General features: G+C 38.3%; 1 long non-coding RNA gene across 6 annotated transcripts in view; it reads left to right on the top strand.

Annotated features, from left to right (window-relative positions):
* Nucleotides 1-19,389, top strand: part of LOC140637883 (uncharacterized) — an 87,679-nt gene that overhangs the window by 5,938 nt on the left and 62,352 nt on the right. For all 6 annotated transcript variants that reach the window (XR_012034957.1, XR_012034958.1, XR_012034962.1 and 3 more), the window contains exon 2: nucleotides 15,922-16,026. This is a non-coding gene — a long non-coding RNA (uncharacterized lncRNA). The remainder of the gene's footprint in view (nucleotides 1-15,921; nucleotides 16,027-19,389) is intronic.

The raw sequence follows: 19,389 nt of genomic DNA, 5'->3' as shown, positions 1-19,389 counted from the left end.
TCCTTGCTATGCAGAAGCCTTTTAGTTTGAAATAGCGCCACTTGTTTGTTTTTGCTTTTGTTACTTTTGGTGTCAGATTTTAAAAAAATCATCACTAAGATCTATGTCAAGGAGTTTACTGCTCATGTCTTCTTTATGAGTTTTATGGTTTCAGGTATTATATACAAGTCTTTAATCCATTTGAGTTAATTTTTGTGTGTATTGTAATATAGTGGCCCAGTTTCATTCTATTACATGTGGCTGTCCAATTTTACTGTCACTATTTATTGGAAAGACTATGTTTTCCCCATTCTTTTTGGCTCCTTTGTCATAAATTAATAGACCATATATGTGTGGGTTTATTTCTAGGCTATCTGTTCTGTTCTATTGATCTATGTGTTTGTGTTTTGACAATACTATACTATTTTGATTACTATAGCTTTGTAATACAGTTTGAAATCAGAGAGTGTGCCTCCAGCTTTGTTCTTCCTTATTCAGATTGCTTTAGCTATTCAGGGTCTTTTGTGTTCCATACCAATTTTATGATAGTCTGTTCCAGTTCTGTGAAGAATGTCATTGGAATTTTGATAGAGATTGTATTCAATCTGTATGTTGTTTGGGTAATTTAGACATATTAACAATACTGATTCTTCCAATCCATGAGTATGGAATATCTTTCTATTTATTTGTGTCTTCTTCAGTTTCTTTTGTTAATGTCTTATAGTTTTCAATATACGGATCTTTCACCTCCTTGGTTAAATTTATCACTAGGTACTTTATTCTTTTTGATGAAATTGTAAATGGAGTTGTTTTCTCAATTTCTCTTTCTGTTAGTTCATTATTATTGTTTAGAAACACAACAGATTTTTGTATATTGGTTATGTATCCTGCATATCTACTGAATTTCTTTGTTCTAACAGTTTTCTGGTGGAGTATTTAGGGTTTCTATGTATAATATGTCATCCACAAATAGTGACTGTTTTACTACTTCTTTGTCAATTTGGATGCCTTTTATTTCTTTTTGTTGTCTGATTGCTGTAGCTAGGACTTACAGTACCATGTTGAATAAAAGTGAGGCGAGTGGACATCCTTGTCTTGTTCCCGATCTTAGGGGGGAAAGCTCTCAGTTTTCCACCATTGACTATGATGTTAGCCATAGGTTTTTCTTATATGACCTTTACTGTGTTGAGATATGTTTCTTGCAAACCTATTTTGTTGAGGGTTTCAATCATGAATGGATGTTGAATTTTGTCAAATGTTTCCTGCATCTCTTGAGATGATCATATGATTTTTACACTTCATTTTGTTAATGTAGTATATCACATTGATATATTTGTAGATGTTGAACCATCCTTGCATCCTGGAATAAATCCCACTTGAACATGGTATATGATCCTTAATGTATTGTTGAATTTGGTTTGCTAATATTTTGTTGAGGATTTTGCATTTATGTTCATTAGGGATATTGGCCTGTAATTTTCTTTTCTTGTGGTACCCTTGTCTTGTTTTGGTATTAGGGTAATGGCTGGCTTTATAAATGAGTTTGGAAGCATTCCTTCTTCTATTTCTTGGAAGAGTTTGAGAAGGATCAGTATTAACTGTACTTTGAATGTTTGATAGACTTCTCCACTGAATCTAATCTGTCTGGCTCTGGACTTCTGTTTTTTGGGAGGTTTTTGATGACTGAGTCTATCTCCTTTTAAGTAATCAGTTTGTTCAGATTTTCTGTTTCTTCATGATTTAGTCTTGGTAGGTTGTATGTTTCTAGGAATTTATTTCCTCTGGGTTATCCAGTTTGTTGGCACATAATTGTTTTTAGTAGTCTCTTGTAATCCTTTGTACTTCCGTGGTATTAGTTGTGACATCTCCTCTTTCATTTCTGACTTTTGTTGAATCTTCCCTTTTTCTTGGTAAGTCTGGCTAAACATTTCCCAATTTTGTTGTCAAAGAAGCAGCTTTTATGTTCATTGATCTTTTCTATTGTCTTCTTCGTCTCTATTTCCACTCTGATCTTCATGTCCTTTCTTCTACTAACTTTAGGTTTTTTATTTTATTTTTTTAAGATTTTATTTATTTATTCATAGAGACTGAGAGAGGGAGAGGCAGAGACAGGCAGAGGAAGAAGCAGGCATCATACAGAGAGCCTGACATGGGACTCGATCCAGGGTCTCCAGGATCATACCCTGGGCTGCAGGCCGTGCTAAACCGCTGCGCCATCGGGGCTGCCCTAACTTTAGGTTTTGTTTCTTTTTCTTTTTGTAGTTCCTGGAAATGTAAAGTTAAATTGTTTGAGTTTTTTTGTTTTTTTGTTTTTTTTTCTTTTAGGTAGGCATTTATTGCTATGAATTTACCTGTGAGAACTCTTTTTGTTGCAGTGCATACATTTTGGTCAGTTGTATTTCCATTTTCATTTGTCTCAAAGCATTTTTTGATTTTTCCTTTGACCAGTTGGTTGTTTAGTAGCATTTTAATATCCACATATTTATGAATTTTCCAGTTTTCTTTTTGTAATTGATTCTTAGTTTCATATCATTGTGTTCAGAAAAGATACTTGATATGATTTCAGTCTTCATAAACTTATTAAGACTTATTTTATGGCCTAACATATGTTCTGTCCTGGAGAATGTCCCCCCGTCTACTTGAGAAGAATGTGTATTGTGTTGCTTTTGGGTGGAATATTCTATATAAATCTGTTAGGTCTATCTGGTCTAATGTGTTATTTATTTATTTATTTATTTATTTATTTATTTATTTATTTATTTATTTATTTATAAGATTTTATTTATTCATGAGAGACAGAGAGAGAGAGAGAGAGAGAGAGAGGCAGGGACAGGCAGAGGGAGAAGCAGGCTCCATGCAGGGAGCCCGACGTGGGACTCGATTCTGGGTCTCCAGGATGAGGCCCCAGACTGAAGGTGGTGCTAAACCGCTGAGCCACCCGGGCTGCCCCTAATGTGTCATTTAAAGCCAATATTTCTTACTGATTTTCTGTCTGGATTATCCACTGATGTAAATGGGGTAATAAAGTCCTCAAATATTATTGTATTGCTGTCTATTTCTCCCTCTAGGTCTATGAACATTTTCTTTATGTATTTAGGTATTCCTATACTGGATCAATAAATATTTACAAATATTAAATTATCTTGTTGGATTGACTTTTGTCATTATGTAATGCCCTTTGTCTCTTATTATAGTCTTTACTTTAAAACCTAGTTTATTTGATATAAATATAGTGACCCCAGTTTGTTTGGCTTTCGTTTGCATAGAATTCCCTTTTCATCCTTTTACTTCCAGTCTTATTTGTTCTTACATCTGAAGTCTCTTGTAGGAAGCACATGAAATGGCTCTTGTTCTGTTACCTATTTAACTATTCTAGGTTTTATAGTTGGAGAATTTATTCCATTTACACTTAAAGTAATTATTGATAATTATGTACTTATGACATTTTGTTAATTATTTTCTGGCTGTTTTGTAGTTCCCATCTGTTCCTTTTTTCTTCTCTTGCTCTCTCACTTGTGGTTTGACTTTCTTTAGTATGCTTAGGTTCCTTTATCTTTTGTGTATCAACTATGGGATTTTCCTTTGTGGTTACATGAGGCTTACATATAATAACCCATATATATATAGCAGTCTATTTTGAGTTGATAACAAGTTAAGTTTGTTTGCATGCTAAAGCTCTACATTTTTAGTGTCCTTCCCTTCGCCCTTGTTTTATGTATTTGATATCACATTTTACATTTTTTTATCCTGTGTGTTCCTTAACTAATTATTATAGTTATAGTTACTTTTAATTTTTCTTTTTTTGGGATATATATATTTTTTTGTTGGAGTTCGATTTGACAACATATAGTATAACACCCCATGCTCATCCCGTCAAGTGCTCCCCTCAGTGCCAGTCACCCAGTCACCCCATCCCCCCTCCCATGTCCCCTTCCACTACCCCCCGTTTGTTTCCCAGAGTTAGGAGTCTCTCATTTTGTCACCCTCTCTGATATTTCACCCTCATTTTCTCCCCTTTCCCCTTTACTCCCTTTCACTATTTTTTATATTCACCAAATGAATGAGACCATATAATGTTTGTCCTTCTCCAATTAACTTACTTCACTCAGCATAATACCCTCCAGTTCTCTCCATGTTGAAACAAATGGTGGGTATTCGTCATTTCTAATGGCTGGGTAATATTCCATTGTATACATAGACCACAGTTTCTGTATCCATTCATCTTTCAATGGACACTGAGGCTCCTTCCACAGTTTGGCTATTGTGATCATTGCTGCTATAAACATTGGGGTGCGGGTGTCTCAGTTTTTCACTGCATCTGTATCTTTGGGGTAAATCCTCAGCAGTGCAATTGTTGTGTCGTAGGGTAGCTCTATTTTTAACTCTTTGAGGAACCTCCACACAGTTTTCCAGAGTGGCTGTACCAGTTCACATTCTGACCAACAGTGTAAGAGGGTTCCCCTTTCTCCACATCCTCTCCACATCCTCTCCAACATTTGTTGTTTCCTGTCTTAATTTTCCCCATTCTCACTGGTGTGAGGTGGTATCTCATTGTGGCTTTGATTTGTATTTCCCTGATGGCCAGTGATGTGGAGCATTTTCTCCTGTGCTTGTTGGCCATGTGTATGTCTTCTTTGGTGAAATGTCTGTTCGTGTCCTTTGCCCATTTCATGATTGGATTGTTTGTTTCTTTGCTGTTGAGTTTAATAAGTTCTTTATAGATCTTGGATACTAGCCCTTTATCTGATATATCATTTGCAAGTATCTTTTCCCATTCTGTAGGTTGTCTTTTATTTTTGTTGACAGTTTCTTTTGCTGTACAGAAGCTTTTTATCTTGATTAAATCCCAATAGTTAATTTTTGCTTTTGTTTCCCTTGCCTTCATAGATGTATCTTGCAAGAAGTTACTGTGGCCAAGTTCAAAAAGGGTGGTGCCTGTGTTCTCCTCTAGGATTTCTTTTCTTTCTTTCTTTTTTCTGTTTTTTTCTTTCTTTTCTTTCTTTCTTTCTCTCTCTCTTTCTGATTTCACCTATTTATTCATGAGAGGGAGAGAGAGAGAGAGGCAGAGACACAGGCAGAGGGAGAAGCAGGCTCCACACAGGGAGCCCAACGTGGGACTCGATCCTGGGTTGTCAGGATCAGGCCCTGGGCTGAAGGCAGCACTAAACTGCTGAGCCACCCAGGCTGCCCCTCCTCTAGGATTTTGATGGATTCTTGTCTCACATTCAGATCTTTCATCCATTTTGAGTTTATCTTTGTGTATGGTGTAAGAGAATGGTCTAGTTTCATTCTTCTGCACGTGGCTGTCCAATTTCCCCAGCACCATTTATTGAAGAGACTGTCCTTTTTCTAGTGGATAGTCTTTCCTGCTTTGTTGAATATTAGTTGACAATAGAATTGAGGGCCCATTTCTGGGTTCTCTATTCTGTTCCATTGATCTATGTGTCTGTTTTTGGGCCAGTACCACACTGTCTTGAGGATTACAGCTTTGTACTATAACTTGAAATCCGGCGTTGTGATGCCCCTAGCTCTGGTTTTCTTTTTCAGCATTCCCCTGGCTATTCGGGATCTTTTCTGATTCCACAAAAATCTTAAGATTATTTGTTCCAACTTTCTGAAGAAAGGCCAAGGCATTTTTGATAGGGATTGCATTGAATGTGTAAATTGCCCTGGGTAGCATTGACATTTTCACAATATTAATTCTTCCAATCCGTGAGCATGGAATATTTTTCCATCTCTTTGTGTCTTCCTCAATTTCTTTCAGAAGTGTTCTGTAGTTTTTAGGGTATAGATCCTTTACCTCTTTGGTTAGGTTTATTCCTAGGTAGCTTATGCTTTGGGTGCAATTGTAAATGGGATTGATTCCATAATTTCTCTTTCTTCAGTCTCATTGTTAGTGTATAGAAATGCCACTGATTTCTGGGCATTGATTTTGTATCCTGCTAAACTGCCGAATTGCTGTATGAGTTCTAGCAATCTTGGGGCAGAGTTTTTTGGGTTTTCTGTGTACAGTATCATGTCATCTGTAAAGAGGGAAAGTTTGACTTCTTGGCCAATTTGAATGCCTTTAATTTATTTTTGTTGTCTGATTGCTGAGGCTAGGACTTCTAGTACTATGTTGAATAGCAGTGGTGAGAGTGGACATCCCTGTCCTGTTCCTGATCTTAGGGGAAAGGCTCTCAGTGTTTCCCCATTGAGAATGATATTTGCTTTTTGTAGATGGCTTTTAAGATGCTGAGGAATGTTCCCTCTATCCCTACACTCTGAAGAGTTTTGATTAAGAATGGATGCTGTATTTTGTCAAATGCTTTCTCTGCATCTTATTGAGAGGATCATATGGTTGTTTTTTCTCTTGTTATGTTCTATCACATTGATTGCTTTACAAGTGTTGAACCAGCCTTGCATCCTGGGGATAAATCCCACTTGGTCATGGTGAATAATCTTCTTAATGTATTGTTGGATCCTATTGGCTAGTATCTTGTTGAGAATTTTTGCATTTGTGTTCATCAGGGGGATTGGTCTATAATTCTCCTTTTTGGTGGGGTCTTTGTCTGGTTTTGGAATTAAGGTGATGCTGGCCTCATAAAACGAGTTTGGAAGTGTTTTGTCCCTTTCTATCTTTTGGAACAGCTTTAGTAGAATAGGTATTATTTCTTCTTTAAACATTTGATAGAATTCCCCTGGCATTTTTGTGTCTTGGGAGGTTTTTGATGACTGCTTCAATTTCCTCCCTAGTTATTGGCTTGTTCAGGTTTTCTATTTCTTCCTGTTCATTTTGGTGGTTTGTGGTTTTCCAGAAATGCGTCCATTTCTTCTAGATTGCCTAATTTATTGGCATATAGCTGCTTATAATACGTTTTTAAAATTTTTTGTATTTCCTTGGTATTGGTTGTGATCTCTACTTTTTCATTTGTGATTTTATTAATTTGAATCTTTTTTCTTTTTAATAAGGATGGCTAATGGTTTATCTTATTAATTCTTTCAAAGAGCCAACTCCTGGTTTGTTGATCTGTTCTACAGTTCTGGTCTCTATTTCATTGAGTTCTGCTCGAGTCTTTATTAACTCTCTTCTCCTTGGTATAGGTTTTATTTGCTGTTCTTTCTCCAGTGCCTTTAGGTGTGAGCTTAGCTTGTGTATTTGAGTTTTTTCCAATTTTCTGAGGGATGCTTGTATTGCTATGTATTTCCATCTTAGGACTGCTTTTGCTGTATCCCAAAGATTTTGAATGTTTGTATCTTCATTTTCATTAGTTTCCATGAATCTTTTTATTTTTCTCTTAATTTCCTGGTTGACTCATTCATCTTTTAGCAGGATGCTCTTTAACCTCCACATGTTTGAGTTTCTTCCAAATTTCTTCTTGTGATTGAGTTCTAGTTTCAAAGCATTATGGTCTGAAAATATGCAGGGGACAATCCCAATCTTTTGGTGTCAGTTGAGACCTGATTTGTGACCCAGTATGTGGTCTATTCTGGAGAAAGTTACATGTGCACTTGAGAAGAATGTGTATTCAGTTGTGTTTGGATGCAAAGTTTTGTATATATCTGTGAAATCCATCTGGTCCAGTGTATCATTTAAAGCTCTTGTTTCTTTCGTGATGTTGTGCTTAGAAGATCTTTCATTTTCAGAAAGTGCCATGTTGATGTCTCCTACTATTAGTGTGTTATTATCTGTCTCTTTACTTTGGTTATTAATTGATATACTTGGCAGCTCCCACATTAGGGACATAAATATTCATGATTGTTAGGTCTTCTTGTTGGATAGACCCTTTAAGTATGATATAGTGTCCCTCATCATCTCTTACTACAGTCTTTGGGACAAACTTTAATTTATTGGATATGAGGATTGCTACCCCAGCTTTCTTTGAGGACCATTTGATGGTAAATTGTTCTCCACCCTTTCATTTTCAGGCTGGAGGTGTCCTTAGGTCTAAAATGAATCTCTTGTAGACAGCATATAGATGGGTCTTGCTTTTTTATCCAGTCTGAAACTCTGCATCTTTTGATGGGATCATTTAGCTCATTCATGTTGAGAGATACTATTGAAAGATGTGAATTTAGTGTCATCGTAATACCTATTCAGTCTCTGTTTTTGTGGATTATTTCTTTGGGCTTCCTCTTTCTTTTACAGGGACCCCCTTAATGTTTCATGTAGAGCTGGTTTGGTGGTCACATATTCTTTCAGTTTCTGCTTATCTTGGAAGCTCTTTATCTCTCCTCCTATTCTGAATGAGAGCCTTGCTGGATAGAGTATTCTTGCTTGCATGTTCTTCCCATTTAGTATCCTGAATATATCCTGCCAGCCCTTTCTGGCCTGCCAGGTCTCTGTGGAGGGGTCTGCTGTTAATCTAATATTTCTCCTCATACAAATTAGGGATCTCTTGTCTCTTGCTACTTAAGGATTTTCTCTTTATCTTTGGAATTTGCAAGTTTCACTATTAAATGTCAAGGTGTTGAACGGTTTTAATTGATTTTGCGGGGGGACCTCTTCATCTCCTGGATCTGAATGCCTGTTTCCCTCCCCAAATTAGGGAAGTTCTCAGCTAGGATTTGTTCAAATATGCTTTCTGGCCCTCTGTCCCTCTCGGTACTCTCTGGAACCCCAATTATATGTAGATTTTTCCTTTTGAGGCTATCATTTATTTCCCTTAACCTTTCCTCATGGTCTTTTGTTTTTCTCTTTTTTCCTCAGCCTCCTTCCTTGCCATCAACTTGTCTTCTATGTCCCTCATTTTTTCTTCTACCTCATTAACCCTGTCATTAGGACCTCCATTTTGGATTGCATCTCATTTAATTGATTTTTAATTTCAGCCTGATTAGATCTAAATTTTGCAGTCATGAAGTCTCTTGATTCCCTTATGCTTTTTTCCAGAGCCACCATTAGCTTTATAATTGTGCTTCTTTTGACATCGAATTGTAATCCAAATTATGTGTTTCTGATTCTTTCTTTTGAGGTGAGTTCTTCTTTCTCGTCATTTTGCTCAATGCAGAGTGGCTGTATGAGTGGGCTGAGTCAAGACTATCAACCACAACCTAAGTAAATTTCACCCTAGATGATTCTGCTGAGGTCAGAGACCAGAATTTAATACAAAGATCAGAATAAAATAAAACAAAAGGACCACTAAAGTGAAAACCAAATTTTAAAGTAGTAAGAAGTAAAAGGCCAAGAATCTGAAGAGAAAAAAAAAAAAAACAAAGAAAAAAAAAACCAGGGTGGACTGGGAGGTGGTGGTGGTGACAAAGTTGTAGTGGAGGGAATATGTAGTCTGCTTGAGGGGCTCTAGAGGGTGATCCTCTTGTTTCTGAGTATATTAAGTTCTGTGTGTTAGAAGATGCTCAGTCCCAAATTTATATAAACCAGAAATACTTGTGGGGGGGGGGCGCAGCAGAATGGGAATGATAAATCTCACAGAATGAACCAGCACCATTAGGTTCTGGGTGCATGCTGGTCATGTTTTAAAAGGTATTAACTTCTGCCATTGTAGAACAAAATGAGCCAGAGAAAACAAAAAACAAAACAAAACAAAAAAATCTTGTATATCTCCCAAAATTAAGTTGAGTATGTTGAAGGGAATCTAGAGGTGGAAAATCCTCTAGGACCTGTCATTGAAATATGAAAGTCAAAAAGGAAGAATCTTAAAAATGAAGTGGAGGTAAAATATCGTAGTTAAGGTGGGAAAAGAGAAATAAATTGGAAATTTACATTCTGATATAAAAACAAGTTGTACTGGAAAAAGGAAAAAAAATAGGAGGGGTACCCTCTGGTTCTATATACTTAGATCCCTTGACTTCCCCTGGAGCTTTCCAGCACTGCTCGGCCAAGAACCTGTTCTTCCCCTGTCCCTCCAGCTGGTCTCTGGGGGAGGGGCTGCTGTGCTGACTCTCAGGTGTGTGCACCTGGGGGAGCTGCCCCGCCCCGCCAGTGCCGGGCTCAGTGGGAGCTATTGACCCCGTGAGGCCCCTGTTCTCTGGGGCCCTGCCACTCCCAGGCACAGGGTGATACCAGGAGGAACACCACCACTGGCGGTGGCCAGGTCTCCAGCCCTGGAGTCAGCTCCCGCAGTAACCACCGCAGTTCCCAGTCCGCACTGGCCTACGTGCTCCCGGGGTGGGGGGCGCTGATCTGCACAGCCTGGGGGCGCCGGGGGCAGGAGCTCCCCACTGTCCTGTGCCCTCCCTGCCTCTGCCTGTCCCCAGAGGGGGGGGGACACAGGATCCTGGACCGTGTCCTCTGGGACCCTGGGATTGCGTTCCCGGGAGCCCCCAAGGCAGCAGGGCGCAGCCCCCTCCTCCCGGAGCCCCCCCCGACCCACCGGCTTCTCCCCAGGACCCCCGGGCGCGGGCTCCAGCCCTTTACTGAGCTCGGCCGGGGGTGTGTGGGCCGCTCTCTCCTGCGCCCCTCCTCGGGCGACCCCGGGAGACTGGAGGTGTTCTTGTCTCCTCTGCGGTCCTGCCGGGTTTCCCTGCTGAGCGCCTTTCCCTTGGGGAAGAATCCAGTGCAGATTTTTGAAGTTCCCACTTCTCCGGTGCTGGGGGCCCCCCTGTCCCCAGGCTCTCGCCACCCCCTTAGCCCGGCTCCACATGGGCCCCTCCCCCACTGGATTCCTTTTTATTTTTTCTCCACCTTCCTACCTTGCTAGAAGCGAAAACCCTTCTCTCTGAGGCGTTCTAGCTGTTCTCTTTTTAAATCTCAGGTTGAGTTCGTAGGTGTTCAGGATGGTTTGAAAGTTATCCAGGTAAGTTGGTGGGGCCCGGTGAGGTGAGGACACTACTCCTCCGCTGTCTTGCCCCCCCACCCCACCCCCGCCCCGCTTTTTTCTTTTAACCTTTATACTAACTTTATAAGTTAGTACCATTACCTTTACTGTATTTTTACCTTTCCTGTGAGATATCTTTCATATGTTTTCTTATTACTAATTAGCACCTTTTCTTTTCAGCTTGAAGAAATCCATCTGCCCTTTTATGTAAAGCCAGTTGGCGATGATGTACTTTTTAAGCTTTTGCTTGTCTAGAAAACTGTTTACCTCTTCTTCAGTTCTGAATGATAACTATTCATGTATTCATGGTTGGAAGTTTTTTTCTTCAGTACTTTGAATCATGGCACTCCCTTCTGGCCTGCAAAGTTTTTACAAAAAACATCTGCTTGTCCATAACAAGTTGTCTTTCTCTTGTAGCTTTTGAGATTCTCTTTTTTGTATTTGACTTTTGACATTTTAATTATAATATCTGTTAGTATGGGTCTCCATGGAGTCATCTTATTTGGAACTTTCTGGGCTTCCTGGATCCGGATATCTGGTTACTTCTCTAGGTTAAAAAAGTTTTCAGGCATTATTTCTTCAAATAATTTTTTATCCCTTTATCTCTCTTTTCTCTTTCTGGGATTCCTATAGGATGTTAGTCTTTTGATGTTGTTCCCCAAGGCCCATAAGCTATCTTCCCTTTTTTTCATTATATTTTCTTTCTGTTGTTCTGATTGGATGAAGTCCACTGTCCTATCTTCAAATTAACTGAAATTTTTTTTTTTTAAGATTTTATGTATTTATTCATGAGAGACAGAGAGAGGGGCAGACATATAGGCAGAGGATGAAGCAGGCTCCTTGTGGGGAATCTGATTGGAGACTTGATCCCAGGATTATCATCTGACCCAACCACTGAGCCACCATCAAGTGTCCCTAACTGAAACTTTAACTTTGTTCATCTAGCCTGCTGTTGAACCACTCTAGTCTGTTTTTAAGTTTGGTTATTGTAGTCTTCAGTTCTGTGGCTTTTAGTTGGTACTTTCTAGTATTTTCTGTCTCTTTGTTGAAGTCTCACTGTGTTCATACATTCTTTTTTTTTTTTTTTAAATTTTTTTTTTTTTTATTTATTTATGATAGTCACAGAGAGAGAGAGAGAGGCAGAGACATAGGCAGAGGGAAAAGCAGGCTCCATGCACCGGGAGCCCGACGTGGGATTTGATCCCGGGTCTCCAGGATCGCGCCCTGGGCCAAAGGCAGGTGCCAAACCGCTGCGCCACCCAGGGATCCCCGTGTTCATTCATTCTTATCCCAAGTTTGGTGAACATCTTTATGACCATTATGAGCTCTATATCAGATAAATTACTTACCCCTGCTTCATTAAGGTTTTTTTTCCCCTGAGGTTTTATCTTTTTCTTTTATTTGGAACATATTCTTCTGTTTCTTCATTTTTTCTTGACTTAGTTTCTCTGTATTAGAAGAAATATCTACCTCTCCCAGTCTTGAAGTGGTGGCCTTGTGTAGGAGATGAATGTTGCCATTCAACCCTGCCTTAGCTCTTGGTTTTCTCTCAGACCTTTGTAATTGTCTAAGCTACCTATTATATTTTTAATAGCTCCCGGTAGCTGAGGGTATGCCAAAACCTGTTGGTGTCACAAAGGGGAGGATCTCAACCAGCACCTAGATTCAGGCTAATTGGAAGATAGACCATCAGGCAGCAGCTATTAAAGTATGCAAGTATGCATAGTCCTTTGGGATTGTAAGCATAAGCCCTGTTGGCTACCAGAGCTAGACAATCTAGAGGTGCCTCTGGGCAGTAATCACAAGAATTGGGGCTCCAGAGTATTATGGGAGGTTTTTTCTGGGAGATGATAGCAAGCTGTTTCAAGGCAAAGGGAAAGTACAAAGATGGCATCCACTGGCTAAATTCCCTGAGTAGCTCCATAGGCCCCTTGGAAGAATGTAAATATAGCATCCACTAGAAAAAGAAAAAAGAAAGAGATTGTGCCTGTTGGCTAGAGCAAGGCAGTGGAAGAGTGTGACAATGCTGCCCACCAGTCTTTTTCCCCAGAGAGGGTTTCAGCAGGCTCTTAAGTGTATCAAATTAGATGTCTGCCCCTCAGGCCAATGCTTAATATAAGCAGGTGAACCTTTTTCACTTAAAGTCTGAGTGTATCAGCTGCTTCTGAGCTGGGCTCTGGGTGGTTGAGTCTAAGCATGATGTGAGCCCTTTGAGAGCTGTTTCTTAGATTGCTACAGTCTTATGGTGGGAACTCTGTTGGTTTTCAAAGCTCCATGTTTTGGGGGTTCATCTCTCAAGTGCAGATCTTAAAAGTTGGGATGTTGGATATGAGTTCAAATTCTGCTCCTCAAGGACAAGCTCCAGGTTTTGAATTTCCCTCCTGACTATAGGTCTCCACACTCCAGGTGAGGTTTATGGCAACTTATGGCAAGATTGTGTCCTTGCCTCTTTTACCTGCTTTGATGTGGCTTTTTTACCCAATGTGTAGTTACTGCTTAGCCAGGCTTTAGTTTTTTTCAGAGGAAATTGTTCCATAAGTAGCTGTAGATTTGGTATGTCTGTGGGAAGAGGTGAGTTAAGAATCTTCCTACATCACCATGTTGAACTGGAACCCATCTTTTTTATTTTTTTTTAAATAATTGTCTTATATTGAAATAATTTCAGACAAACAAAAAATTGCAAAAATAGTACAAAAACTTCTGTACATCCTTTGCCAGAAAGCTTTTTCAAGCTTTGCCAATTATTCCAATAATGTTTTTATAGCAAAAGCACCCAAGCTAAGATCAGGTGTTGCACCCAGCTGTCATGTTGCTCAATCCTCCTTGAATCTGGATCAGTTCTTCATCTTTTTTTTTTTTTTTTAATTTTAATTTTGTTTTTTGACATTCTTTCCCTGCCTCTCTTTCTGAAGAGTTAATCACTATTTTTAAATTAGCTTAATTAAATCTATTGTGTTTTATATCTTCACTGATTATATATGGAACTCTACTAATTTATATTTAAACTACATAAATGCTATCATACAGATGCAATCTTTTGTGATTAGGAATCTAATACTGTTTTTTTTTAAGGTTTTATTTATTTATTCATAGAGATGCAGAGAGAGAGAGAGAGAGAGAGAGAGAGACACAGCAGAGGGAGAAGCAGGCTCCATGCAGAGAGCCTGACGTGGGACTTGATCCAGGGTCTCCAGATCACACCCTGGGCTGCAGGCGGCGCTAAACCGCTGCGCCACCGGGGCTGCCCAGGAATCTAATACTGTTGTTTGTCATGTCTGATGATTCCTTTTATGTCTTGTAGCTTCTTTTTTTAAAAAAAAGAACTAAGTTTTAGTAATTTTTAAAAAAAATTTGCTTCTGTCACAGATCCTTGTGGTTATCCCTGGCCAGAGACCAATTTTTATATGAATTTCTTTCTGGACTTAGAAGTTCCAGGATTATTCAGATATTGTAAATTTGAAACCCAAACCTCCTGGAACACAAATCATGATGATACATTCTCTTGGAAGACCATTTTTCCTCTCTTTTCAGAGTTCATGCCATGACAGAGAAGCTTCTCTGTCCTCTTGGTGTGCTAGGGGGTACATTTTGTCTAATTTATCCTTTCACTGAGGATACACAACTTCCCAGAGTTCTTTTTTTTTTTTTAAGATTATTTATTCATGAGAAACACACAGAGAGAGAGAAGCAGAGACATAGGCAGAGGGAGAAGCAGGCTCCTTGCAGGGAGCCCAGTGTGGGACTCAATCCCGGATCCTGGGGTCACCCTGACCTGAAGGCAGACCCTCAACCGCTGAGCCACCCAGGTGTCCCAACTTCCCAGAGTTTTAATTTATGTATGTAGGGAGAGAGTATGAGGAAGGGCTTATAGTTTCTAATTTCTGCTTTCAGCAAGTGCTCAAAATTTTATCTTCAGTTATCATATGGGTTTAAACATTCCAGTACCTTCCTTACCTATCCCCTCCCCACTCTAGACAGGGTCATATTGTGTGCTCCAGGCTCTGATGTTCAGTTCCTTCTTTATTTCTGCTGTTTACGTATTTCCCTCTATTTTTGTAAGCTCAAGCATGCATTAAAAAAATTTCTTTCTGCATCTCACCCACCAGGTGTAGTGGAAGAGTTTTCATGTTATCTAGTCTGTTGGTATTAGAGACTGATTGTGATCAGCTCCATTAACAGAAACCTGGGTACAGTGACTTACCCAAATAAGTAAGCTTCACTTACTAGGGACCTCGGGGCGGGGGACAGCTTTCTGTGTTTCAATTTTGCTGTTCTTAGCATGTAGCTTTCATCCTCTTTTTTCACAAGATGGTTTCATATTTCCAGGCATCACATATATCTTTAAGGTTGAAAAAAAAGAAAGGTGAGGAAGAAGGTACTTGCCAACTGAGGCTGCTTTCTCTTTTTTTTAAATCAAGAAAATAACTTTTTCACAAGCCCCATCTAGTAAACTTTCATTTACGTCATTGGCCAGACCTGGGTCATTTGGTTTCTTATTATACAATAGAGTTTGGTAAATCCAATGTGCCCTGTTTAAAAAATACTAATATTTAACAAGGCCCATTGTTATCCTGAACAAAACAGTGGTGCTCTTAGTAAGGAAGAAGGTAAGAATAGTTACAGGACAAACAACTATCAATCTCTGCCATGCTACTGAAGGGCAAGAACTGAAAATCTCCTGGGCTCTTTCTACTACATTGCAACTTCCTCTCAGTTTTTAGGATGATAAACAGAGCAGCAACAAAACTTGTAGAGCACGGTACAAATGAAAGTATGAAGCCCCCCAGTTCAAGGAGCAGGAGGAAAGTGCCATTCAAAGGCACTAAAATAAAAAATAAATTTTGTCTAATTTAAAATGTTATCTAGTCTGTGGTTTCCCTTCTTCTGTGGTTTCTTTTTCAACTTTCATAGTGTTTTTGTGTTTTATTTGCTATTGAACATAATTCTAAACAAGAAAAACTAAAAATTTAAATTGTTAGCATGAATTTACTATACATCTTCATATTGTATAATGCCAATTTTAAAATGAAAATATAAGAACATTTAACATGTATGCATAATGATCTTTTGATCATTGACACAATTTGTATCTCATAGGTGTATATGCATTTACATTTCATTATTACCAAAATAGTGGAAGTGTTGCACAAATCTAATTTAATTTCTAAAATTTTGTTTCTTGATATAGGCACATTGTACCATTATTCTCTACCTTTGGCTTACTAATGAGTGAGGAAAGACTAAAAGGAAGAACTATGGATTGCCCTTTCCTTCTGTCATCCTGTTCCATGGTGTAAGTGATTGGCAGTTTCCATACATACTTGCCTTGTACTCTGGTTGGTCTGTTGGAATTTTTTCTTCATGAAGTATTGCAAACACTGTGTGAGTAGGGAAGCAAGGACCTGCAGTGGACATGTGTATCCAAAAGTGCTGATATGGAAAGATCTCCAAGGTGTATTTTTTAAAAGAAGCAAGGTGCAGAACAATTTTTGAGTCCTCTGTGTAAATAAAAAAGGAATGTGTGTACTTATATAAGTACATTGTATATGCATAGCTTAAAAAAATATAAATAAACCACACTGATTCTTTTGGGGAAAGGTACATGGTAAGGAGTGAGAAGGGTTTGAGCTTTTCACTTTTCATTTGTATCTTCCTTTACTGCTTGGATTTTCAGTCTGTGTATGTACTTATAACATTTTCTATTTTTATTTTTTGGATTTTAGAGTAGCGGTTTTATTGATTTAATAAACAGTTCCTACTCATTAGAAATATTCAAACAGCAGGGGCACCTGGGTGGCTCAGCGGTAAGCATTTGCCTTCAGTTCAGGTCATGATTCCTGGGTCCTGCGATGGAGCCTTGCTGAGCAGAAAGCCTGCTTCTCCCTCTTTTTCTGCCCTTCCCCAACCCACTTGTGCACACACTCTCTCTCTCTCTCTCTCAAATAAAATCTTAAAAAAAAAAAGTGAATAGCTAAACCTCATGTATTTCTTCTATATGAGAGAGATTAGATACTACAAGATCCCTCTTGGAGTCATTAGAGTAATTTTGTATGAGTTTTTTTTTTTTTTTCCCTTCTTAAAAAACTATCTGTTTCAACCTTAGACATTATCTGTTAAATTATTATATTAAAGGTGAGGTAATGGGAGCTCATATTTTTAAATTTTTCCTTTGTCATCCTACAACCTTACATAGCTTTTATTATTTATATTTTTCAGTCAGGAGTTAAACAGAGAGTCAGCATTAATGTCCAGTGTTATTGGAGGATGTAGGAAAGCAAGTGCTCTCATACACTGTTGGAGGAAGTATATGATCAAGATATTTGAAATGGTAATTTACATATTTGTCAAAATTTACAACATATAAGCTCTTTGACTCAGAAATTCTATTTATAGAAATCTATTCAAAGTCATGTTTATGCAAAGATAAGCAAACAAATATTGTCTTGCAATATTGCTTTTTTCCCTAAATTTTTGTTTAAATTCTAGTTAGTTAACATAAAATGTAATATTGATTTCAGGAGTAGAAATTAGTGATTCATCATTTACATATACTACCCAGTGCTCATTGTAATAAATGCCCTCCTTAATACTCATCACCCATTTATGGAAAAAATCCCTAAGCTATATTCTTAAGGGGAAAAAGCAAGTCATATAACATACCTACAGTGTGATTCCATTTATTTATTCATACACCTACATAGGTACACAATGATACACATAGAGAAAGAGACAAAGAGTGGGAAGGGCCTCAGAGGATAAAGGGGGAAATTTCACATTTAATCATATATACTTGGGCAGCCTGGGTGGCTCAGCGGTTTAGCGCCACCTTCAGCCCAGGATATGATCCTGGAGACCTGGGGTCGAGTCCCACGTCAGGCTCACTGCATGGAGCCTGCTTCTCCCTCTGCCTGTGTCTCTGCTTCTCTTTCTCTCTCTTTCTCTCTCTCTCTCTCTCTCATGAGTGAATAAATAAATATTTTTAAAAAATCATATATACTTAATAACTACTCTAGGATTTTACAACAGAAATGCATTCATTGTATAAAAGAGTGAGGAAGGGGAAAATAAACAGAATTCCAGTTTCTTCTGAAAAATTTATTATGTGAGAACAAGGAATCTAATTAATTTTGTCTGGTATTTCATGTTTAAGAATTAATATAATAATTAAATCTGCATTATGTTTCAAATGAAAAATTTTGATGCAATTCACATGACTTAGATATCAGCCATTATTATTAGCCAACAAGCCAAAACATTCCCTCACCTCAAAATGACATAATTTCTTTCCTATTATGCTTAGGATCTTGGAATAATTTAGCTCATCACATCATTTAATCCTGAATAAACGTGTTATTGGCAGCATTACTCTCAAAGCATTTGTAGAAATATCTTGCCCTTTATGCCCATGTTTTCACTAGGAGGACTAAATACTTATTCCACTATAAAATAAGGCCTGATTTTAATTTTATTTTGTACTTCAGTTAGTGATACTACTTTGTGACTTGGAATGAAGATAAACAAGGAAGATTAAAATAACAAGTTAAATTAATGCAACTTACACTAGCAATAAGCTTTCTATCCTGAAAGGTACATATCAGTTATTAACTGATGCTTTGAAGTATGGAAGTAAGAGAGGTATGGAGGTATTGGAGACCCAGTCATCAGAGCAGTAGAAGTTTAAATTCTTAAGCTTTCGAGAAAAATTTCAAAAGGACCCACTTAACCTGTTGCTCACCAATCAGATCAACTAGCAGATGCCTATTATGAGCAACCCCTATGATATATTCGGTGGATACCAACAATAAAAGATAGTCCCTTCTGTCAAAGAACAGGCACACATAACATACTGAAGGTCAAATCTAAGAAAGCTTAGCTTTGAAGGCATTTAAGTGGTCAGTGGAGTTATAGATATTCAGAAATCTTGCTAAGAAGTACAAAATATGATCCTCGTGCTCTGGGGCAAATAATCTGGTTTTATTCACATGCAAAGAAAACCTACACTGTGAGGCTGTGTATTGCCAAGTATTAATTGAGTAGAAGAGAGAAGTGCTATGGGACATCATAGAAGGGACATATTATTACTCCACTATACATGAGGTAGTCAGATAAACCTGACAGCATGGGAAAGAAGACTGGGTTAAAGATGCAGACTCTAGAGTCATTTACATAGATATGATAGATAAGGTTTCCATCTGGAGATGTACAGAATGAGAAGGAAAGGAGGATTAAAACCTAAAGAAAATAGTAAGAGTGTGTGAAAATGACAGATTAAAAAAATAGAACATCCAGAAATTTAAAATACATTTAAAATAAACATTTAATGGACTGATAGCTTATTAGATACAGAAAAAGAGATATTAATAGATGGAAGAGAGTTCTTAGGAAGTTATACAGAAGGCAGCATGGAGAAATAGGGAATGAAAAGTATGAATTAAGAAAACTGAGGCGAGGGGTACCTGGGTGGCTCAGTCGGTTAAGTCTCTTCCTTCGGCTCAGGTCAGGCCTGCGATAGAGCCCCATGGTTAGACTCCCTGCTCAGCAGGGAATCTGCTTGTCCCTCTCCCTCTGTTCCTCCCCTCCACTCATGCTTTCTCTATTTCTCTATTTCTCTCTCAAATAAAATCTCTAAAAAAAAAAAAAAAAAAAAAAAGGAAGA

The sequence above is a fragment of the Canis lupus genome, chromosome 8 (genome assembly GCF_048164855.1).
Source record: "Canis lupus baileyi chromosome 8, mCanLup2.hap1, whole genome shotgun sequence".
NCBI lineage: Eukaryota > Metazoa > Chordata > Mammalia > Carnivora > Canidae > Canis > Canis lupus.
The sequence above is the reverse complement of the archived record's forward strand: the minus strand, read 5'-3'. Positions and strand labels throughout refer to the sequence as shown.